Below are 8,707 nucleotides of genomic sequence, written 5' to 3'. Positions count from 1 at the left end.
TCTCTCTCTCTGCCTCCCCTAGCATCTTACCTGTTTTCTCTGACAGTCATAAGGGCACTTCAATAATGAGTAAAGTGGCAACATGTGCTTTCTTGCAGGACTTTTTCTTATGGTAATAACTAGGCTTTTTGACTGAGATCATCCAATAATCCATCATAAAGGTAGGAGGACAGCTACCTTTTAGGAAATTTTAAACATCAAGTGTATTTTCCAAATTAGCAAGAATATTTTAGTTTCTTAATCAGGTTAAATGGTTTAAAGTAGAAGTTGCTTCCAGCTCTGCTCCCAAGCATCTTTAAGTAACATTAATTTCAGCCTCTAACACTCTACTTAACCATCTGATTTATACATATTATTCCATCCCCAATCAAGACCTCATTCTACCTTCATTAAAAAATAATGCAACAATTAAGTGAATGAAAAAGCTAATACTCATTCCTCTCCAACCAAAATTTTATTTCAAACAGCAAAATCCAAAAATATCTGCGACTCTTTTTTTCTTTGAGTAGTGTTACTTATTTCTGTTAGATATCATTTTCTCTGGGTATGAACAGTACATTTCTAACTATGATCGGGTAGAGATTAATGAAAGGCTCAAAGTCCACAAGTGGTTCTGTCATCCTCCTCTCTGCAGCTTCTCCTGTCCCTGCTACTTTTTACTCATTTGAGAAAGCTGAATATGATATTATAGAATCATGGAAGTAGTATTGTAGCACAGTCAATTGGGTCTTACAATAAAACTCTTGGCTACGGATTTTTTTATCCATTTATTTCTTCATCTATTTCATCACATGCTTACAGCTATACTTTTTTCTAAAATGTTATGTGGCTAAGATAAATTGGAATTTGGACTTGCTTTGAAGGTTGTTTTTAATCTTTATACTATAGAATATCTATTCAAGAATATTCAGGTTTCGTCCTACAGAGTAATAAAAATCTTACCGTGTGATCAAAAAGTCCTTCCTATAATCATTAAATTCTACAGGGTAGGGTTGATGTATTAACCCACGAACAGCATTTGGACTTGGGGTTGCCACTTTGCATCTCAACATTGCCTGCATCAGCTTTGTTCACGCTTTCTTTATCTGTTAAAGAGACATGAGTCTCCTTGAAGATACTAACCACAGTGGTTAAGAGCCCAATTTCTAAAGCAAAATGCTTGAATTCAGATCCAGGCCCTAACAATGAGTTACATATTAATTGTTGTACATATGACCCTGGATATATTATTGCAAAAGGAAGATAAGTATAGAATCTAATTATAGGGTTGTAATGAGGCTTAACTAGACATTTCAGGGGGAAAAGGGCCAAGTACATCACACAATAAAATCTCAGAAGATATGTGTGCTGATTATGGATGAGGGTAGAGAGGAAAATTTATAAAAGCCTAGAGAAGCTAAGCTGATCCATGGAAGGAAGAGCACAGGTAGATCAGCAAAAACGCATGGGTGTGGCTGTATTTGCCATAAAAAAGTTTTGAAGTTTTTAGTGCTGCTTAGAATCACTTGTCCCAACTCTGGAGTGCCTCACCATCATGCTAGACCTCCTGGCCCTCCACAGTCCATCAGCCAGCATACCAGAATCTGCATGGTCCCACTCTAACATCAAGACCTAAGACCTTTCTGAGAGTCAGATCCCCCGCTTTAAGTAGCATTTCAGTTGTTGAGCATTTTGAATATCACTGCTAGTATGGTAGGCTGAATAAGGGCACCCTAAGATGTCCACATCCTAATCCCTGGAACCTGTGCATATGTTACCATCAAGGTAATCAAAGGGACTTTACATGTGTGATTAAATTAAGGATCTTGGGAGGAAGATTCTCCTGGATTATCCATGTGACCTAACATAATCACAAGGGTCCTTATAAGAGGAAGTGGTGGGTTTGGAGGGGGTGGGTCAGAGTCAAGGAAAATGTGATGACAGAAGCAGAGGTCAGAGTGATATGGGGCTTGAAGCCAAAGACCTCCTGAAGCTGGGAAAGACAAACAGCAGGTTGTTCCCTAGAACCTCCAGAAGGAATGCGGCCAACACCATGATTTCAAGCCCCTTTAAGCTCATTTTGGACTTCAGAACTGTAAAATAATGAATTTGGGTTGCTTTAAGCCACTGAGTTTGTGGTACTTTGTTACAGTAGTAATAGGAAAGTAACACACCTACGTGTGGAATTTTTACTTTTGGAAAAGGGGTGAGAAAGGAAGGAAAAGGTGATTAAGAGAGAACTAGTAAAGGCTGGAATTTGGTTTGCTGGGCTGTTGGGGTGCAGGTAGAAGGGATCAGGAATCATAAAGAAGAGAGGCAAGTAAGATTAGTGTAGCTACCATTGGGTATGGGATATAAGGGAGAGGAATGTCCGATGAGGACTTTCCAGGAAGTCTGGGTGTCTTTTAACAACTTCTTCCTGGTGCTGAGAGGGCTCACTCAAGAACAACAGTGTGTTTCAAAGCTATGGAGCCCAATTTGCATTGTGCTAGAATTTATCACTGTGTTGAGACAGACCTCACAGTGAAGTAAAGAGACTTAGATTTACTTGAGTTACGTGTTCTCTGCTTAGAAATACTAACTTATTGCTACCTTTTTACAGCATCATTTCATTGCGGTCTTAATGATCTTTTACTCTTTAGATTGTAATCTTTTTTTTATTTAGATTCAGTCAGTCCTGCCGTAATATTTGTATTGAAAATGTGAATTTATCTCACTGTGACAAATACACCAGGGCACAATTTGAGTATAACCAGAATTTTGTGTTTCCTCATATGTGATTTTGTCTGCAAGAAATGCTAGGCAAATGCAGAATCCGGCTGAACTGGGCCATTTAGGAATATACAAAATGCATACACACCTCAAACACTCACCAGCTAACTGTCCATATCTGGTGTTTAAACAGCTTTCCGTCCTGGGAAGCCTCTGCTGCCATTTCTCAATAGTTTGTAGCTTTGACTCTTCCTGCGCTTACCTCCATGAACAAACTTCAGGTCTTTTCCTAGGCAAAATGCCATATTTATTATAGTATTTATGTGTTTCTTAACCATTTAACATGTGTAAGACTGATGTCTTTCTTCATTAGGTTCCTGTCATCTTTTATCACTGACGGAATTTCAGTGTTATGCCCTTAATCCTATTTCCCCCATAAGTTCTGTGGTGTTTATTGTGTGATTTTATATAGTGCACTTGGTTTTTAGAAAAGTGTATGTCACATTATAGCAGAACTGACTGTATTTTATCTGAAAGTGTCACACTAAGTCTCAACAGCATCTAGTTACGTCCAGATGAAGAGCAAGGCTAGGATCAAGGATTTATTCCTAAGGAGGGAGAGAAAATGGGGATGATGGAAGAAAGGAGAAAGAATGAAAAACAAATTCTTTCTTTCTCATTTTTACACATATCCTATCTGAGCTCAGCCTCCCTAGTGGCTCAGATAGTAAAGAATCTGCTTGCAATACAGGAGACCTGGATTCAATCCCTGGGTCAGGAAGATCCCCTAGAGAAGGAAATGGCAACCCACTCCAGTATTCTTGCCTGGAGAATTCCATGGACAGGGGAGCCTGGCAGGCTACAGTCCATGGGGTCGCAAGGAGTGGACACAACCGAGTGACTCACACGTTTTATCTGAGCTCAGATTTTTAAAACCCTGGTGGGGCAGCTCCTCCCTGGCCCTTTCCCATTAGTGCAGGGGAGCACAGCTTGGCCTCCGTGAGCCTTCTGAAATTGTGTGCAAATTTTTGTGTTTATGTTTGTAGGAAGAAGAAAACCTTAAATTTCATCTGCTTCTCCAAGGAAATGTCAGGCAGCTGCTTCTTTTATTTTCTAGGCTCAGAGGCTTCTGTGAAGGGCAGTGTGGACCCATGCTTCTTCAGCACCCGCACAGCACTATGCAGAAAAGTGGCAGCTGCTGGTGTGGCAGGATTAGTGAAGGGGCAACAACCTGGCTGAAGCCACACTTGTGTGACAAGCCCACTACTTTCACTTCCTTCCATGGTTATTTAGCACCTTGGAGTGAGGTAGTGGATTCTGCTACATGTACTCTTCCCAGGAATATAACCCAGGTCATCACCATGAAAGCATGAAACTTTAGTCACCCACCCAAGAGGATTCACAGACACATTTCAAGAATTTTCTTGAATGGACTATGCTCATAGACCACCTGCTCAGGATAGGAAGGAGGCCAGGGCACTGAAGGAAAGCTTCCAGCCAAGGAGAGCAGGCTGGGGGTGAGAGGAATAAAGGGAAGGAGGGGTTGAAGTATGAAGTGAGTGAAGTTAGGTCACAGTTTTGCCTGGGAGAGATGTGCTAGGCCTGAGATGGCACTGGTTACTCCTTGTGCCCAGCTCTCTTGCCCTGTCTGCACAGCTCTTCCTTGTGACCACTGGGTGTCAAGTATTCCCTTTCTGCTTTCACTTGCCTTGGCCTTTCATGGGTAGACTTAGATATCCTGCCAGACAAACTCTGCCAAGGGCGGTCTCTGGTATTTAGAGTTACAGACATTATTGTAACAGGTGCCACTCTATAGGCCAAAGGTAGATGGCTTATCCTTAGGCGACCGTGACACCCATCAGTGAGGCTACAGATCACATGTCCATCATTCCATGACCATCAGGCACAAAGTATGGAGAAAAAGAATCAGAAGATCCATACCATTCAACCAAGTTCCATCCTGATGCCACACGAGATATGACAGTTCCACCAGCCTCCCTAGTCTCCTGTCCAACAGCTCTGATCAAAGGAATGCTACTGTCTTTGGACTCAAGACCTGCACCTGTTTCCTTCCCGAGGGTGAGAAGTGGCTACAAACATTTGTCTTGACCCTGCATCTCCCAACACACTGTCATGAAAATAAAGAAATACAACATTGGCCTTTGCTGTCAGTGTGTCCTCTTCCTAAGGTGTCTGCTGAGTTTCTCATTCATAGGAACCTTCTCCCCACATCCTCCAAGGGGCAGTGTCGGGATATCAGAGAAAGGAGTCTGAAGGCTGAATGTCTCACTCATTCTGAACAGCCATTTCTGTTTCTAGGGCTGAGGAACACTTGGGGAAAATTATTACTTTTAATCTTTGTATTTACAAAAGTAATACATGTGTATCATAAAACAAAGAATTCAAATACACATAATTGTGTAAAGCAAAAAGCAAAATTTAAAATTGCTTCCTTTTTCTAAATAAATACAATAAGATAAATTGCTCCCTTTTTTTCCCTAATTTTCACTTTCTAGGTGAACTGTTGAGAATTTATGAAGTACCGTATATTCTTTACCTATGTACTTAGAACATATAGAGGCATAGATGTAAACATACATATTGAAGGAATTAGAATTTTAGGTGGAGATAGAGAACATTGGAGAAGGAAATGGCAACCCACTCCAGTGTTCTTGCCTGGAGAATCCCAGGGACGGGGGAGCCTGGTGGGCTGCCGTCTGTGGGGTCGCACAGAGTTGGACACGACTGAAGCGACTTAGCAGCAGCAGCAGCAGAGAAGAATAGAAAAAGAAACAAAGATATAGACAGGAAAAACATGCGCTTTTTTTACATAAAAATTTAATCTTATCATACATATTCTGGGCATCCCTGGTGGCTCAGACGGCCAAGAATCTGCCTGCAATGTGGGAGACCTGGGTTTGATCCCTCAGGAAGATCCCCTGGAGGAGAGCTTGGCAGTCCATGCCAGTACTCTTGCCTGGAGAACCCCATGGACAGAGGAGCCTGGTGGGCTACAGTCCTTGGAGTTGGAGAGAGTCGGACACGACTGAGTGACTAAGCACAGCATACATATTCTACAACTTTTCTTTTTAACTCAACAATATGTCAGGGACAGTGATCCATGCAGTAGTCTCACACAGGGCTATCTTTTTACATAGAAGGTTAATATTCCATTGTATGGCTATATTATAATTTATTTATTCATAACCCTGGTGATAGGCATTTAGATTATTTCCAATTTTTATTTCCTACAAACAGCGCTGCAATGAATATCCTTAAACCTCTATGTCTATAGCATATGTGAACTATATTTCTTTTAGATACATATCCCACATTTCACTTTCTGAGTGGAAATATTATATCCTTTTAAAAATTTGACAGGAACTATCAAGTTGCCTTCCAACATGTCAAAGCAGTTTGCACTCCCACTGACAATACAGTTTCCTTTCCCCCTCCATTCTCACACTTTGTATTGTGAATATTTTAAATGTTTGCCATTATGCTAAGGCAAAAAAAAAAAATAGTATCCTACCGTTGGTTTGCCTTTCTTTGATCAATAAGTTAAGTTCGGTATATTTCGTATCTTTGATATCAGTGTTGTTTGTTTTCTTCTGTGAAAAGCCTTGTTCATATTCTTTGTCCATATATTGGGTTGTTTCTCACCTATAAGGGCTCTTTCTCTCTTAAAGATAAGTTAAACATGTTTAAATTATTTTCTCCATGGTGTCTTTGCCATACAGAGATTTTGTTTTTATGTTACTGGATCTTAGAGTCTTACGTTTTATGACATAAGCTCCTATTTGATATCAAAAATACCTCACCTTTTATAATAATAAGTGATTGAAATTGGTTTAGTCTTAGCTTGAAGAATTCTAATGCCAAAGAGTCACTGATTTCAGGAGTACTTCTATTTTTTTTCCAATATGTTTTTATTGATATCCAAAATCCTTACTAGGAGATTACCGGCTGCCTTTTTTTTTTAATTGATATAAATTTATTTATTTTAATTGGAGGCTAATTACTTTACAATATTGTATTGGTTTTGCTATACATTGACATGAATCTACCACAGGTGTACACGTATTCCCCTTCCTGAACCCCTGTCCCACCTCCCTCCCCATACCATCCCTCTGGGTCATCCCAGTGCACTGGCCCCGAGCATTCTGTATCATGCATGGAACCTGGACTGGTTATTAGTTTCACATATGATAATATACATGATTCAATGCCATTCTCCCAAATCATCCCACCCTCGCCCTCTCCCACAGAGTCCAAAAGACTGTTTTATGCATCTGTGTTTCTTTTGCTGTCTCCCATACAGGGTTATCATTACCATCTTTCTAAATTCCATATATATTCATTAGTATACTGTATTGGTGTTTTTCTTTCTGGCTTACTTCCCTCCAAGGAAACTAGAATTGAAAGAGACACGTGTACCCCAATGTTCATCACAGCACTGTTTATAATAGCCAGGACATGGAAGCAACCTAGATGTCCATCAGCAGATGAATGGGTAAGAAAGCATGGTACATATACACAATGGGTATTACTCAGCCATTAAAAAGAATACATTTGAATCAGAAGTACTTTTAAATGAATCCACATTTAATTCATCATAAGGCTAGCTACATACTTTTTTGAAAGTATGAATAATATATATATGGTCAAAAATTACTTAGTCAGTTTATAAACAGTGGCCCACACATCAATAGATTCATGGGCTACCTGAATACCATTGTTTTAGAACAAAGTTGGGTATGCTATATAATTATTATATACATATAGGTCTAACCGTATACCACTCTCAGGGGAACAGGCACTGGAGAATCCTAACATGGCATCTGCGCATCAGTTGTCGGTTGTGTTTGCTACAATTTTAGTGCTGAGTGCTTTATGTTACTTGCACTCTTTAAATATGGACTCTCCACATCCAGTATACACGGTAGCTTTATAAACAATATTGCCTGATTAACAAAGTGGACAACAGGAAAACACAAACTCTGTGAGATCTGCTCAATTAATGCCAAGGTTGCCCTAAAATCAGCTTTTAAACTGAAGAATAGTTACACCTGAGAGCTACTTCTGTTGATAATAAAGTGAGTGGGGTATCTCTGGAGAAAATCTTAGACCAGTCAAAAAGATAATAATTATTAGAGCAGACACATATAGTTAAGTGCTTTGCTGACATTGTCTCATTTAAAGCAACAATATGAAATGAGGTATTATGATTATCCCTTTTCACAGATGAAGAAGCCAAGGCACAACAAAGTTGAATAACAGTGAAGCGCCTGGAGGACAACTGTCTGCAGAGCTTAACCACTTCTCTTCACAAAAGGAAACTGCCTCCATTGCCAACGCCTTTGGGTTATAACAGAATAGCCTCTGCAGTTCAAGAGACCCCATAATGGGATTAAACCATATTGGTGATGCTTCTGACATGTGGATTTGGAGTGAAGTAAGGAGTCCTTTTGCAGAATTATTCTTGGTGGTATCCAAAATGTAAATATATATATATATATATATATATATATATATATATATGGTCAGAGCTAATTAAATAATTAACTCAGCTTCCTGTCTGAGTTGGACTATCCGATTGCCTGTCTTTCATTTATTTTACCTGCCGTGGTACAGTGTAAACTGGTTTTCTGGTATTTTATATCCATACAAGAAGAGAGAAATAAGTGAGTAAACCGCTGTAATCATTTGAATCATGAATAACATAGATGAAATCAACTAAGGAAATCAATTATCTTAACAACTTAATATCCAAAATATGATTAAGTTATTTACATGTATTTATTTTTTTTATTATCTCAGTAATTTATTCCACATTTTCTAACAACTCTGCAGATTCAAGTAAAAAACAATAATCTAAAAATAAAAGATACAGAACTAAAATTAAACATTTCCCCCTCATACTCTCACAAATGGTGAAAAGTAAATTCCACAGTGAAGTGTAAATAGAATCTAATTTTACAGCTGGTTGTTTTGATGACTAGGAAATTTTTATGGT

At 39.2% G+C, this 8,707-nt stretch overlaps 1 long non-coding RNA gene across 11 annotated transcripts in view; it reads left to right on the top strand.

Moving 5' to 3' along the window:
* Positions 1 to 8,209, top strand: part of LOC133228650 (uncharacterized) — an 82,113-nt gene extending 73,904 nt beyond the window's left edge. For 5 of the 11 annotated variants that reach the window (XR_009730320.1, XR_009730312.1, XR_009730313.1 and 2 more), the window contains 3 exons: positions 99 to 161; positions 3,738 to 7,204; positions 7,936 to 8,209. This is a non-coding gene — a long non-coding RNA (uncharacterized LOC133228650). The remainder of the gene's footprint in view (positions 1 to 98; positions 162 to 3,737; positions 7,205 to 7,935) is intronic. The other 6 variants (XR_009730319.1, XR_009730317.1, XR_009730315.1 and 3 more) reach the window with 4 other exon arrangements.
* Positions 8,210 to 8,707: the final 498 nt, after the last annotated feature.

This window comes from Bos javanicus, chromosome 17 (genome assembly GCF_032452875.1).
Source record: "Bos javanicus breed banteng chromosome 17, ARS-OSU_banteng_1.0, whole genome shotgun sequence".
Classification (NCBI taxonomy): Eukaryota; Metazoa; Chordata; class Mammalia; order Artiodactyla; family Bovidae; genus Bos; species Bos javanicus.
The sequence above is the reverse complement of the archived record's forward strand: the minus strand, read 5'-3'. Positions and strand labels throughout refer to the sequence as shown.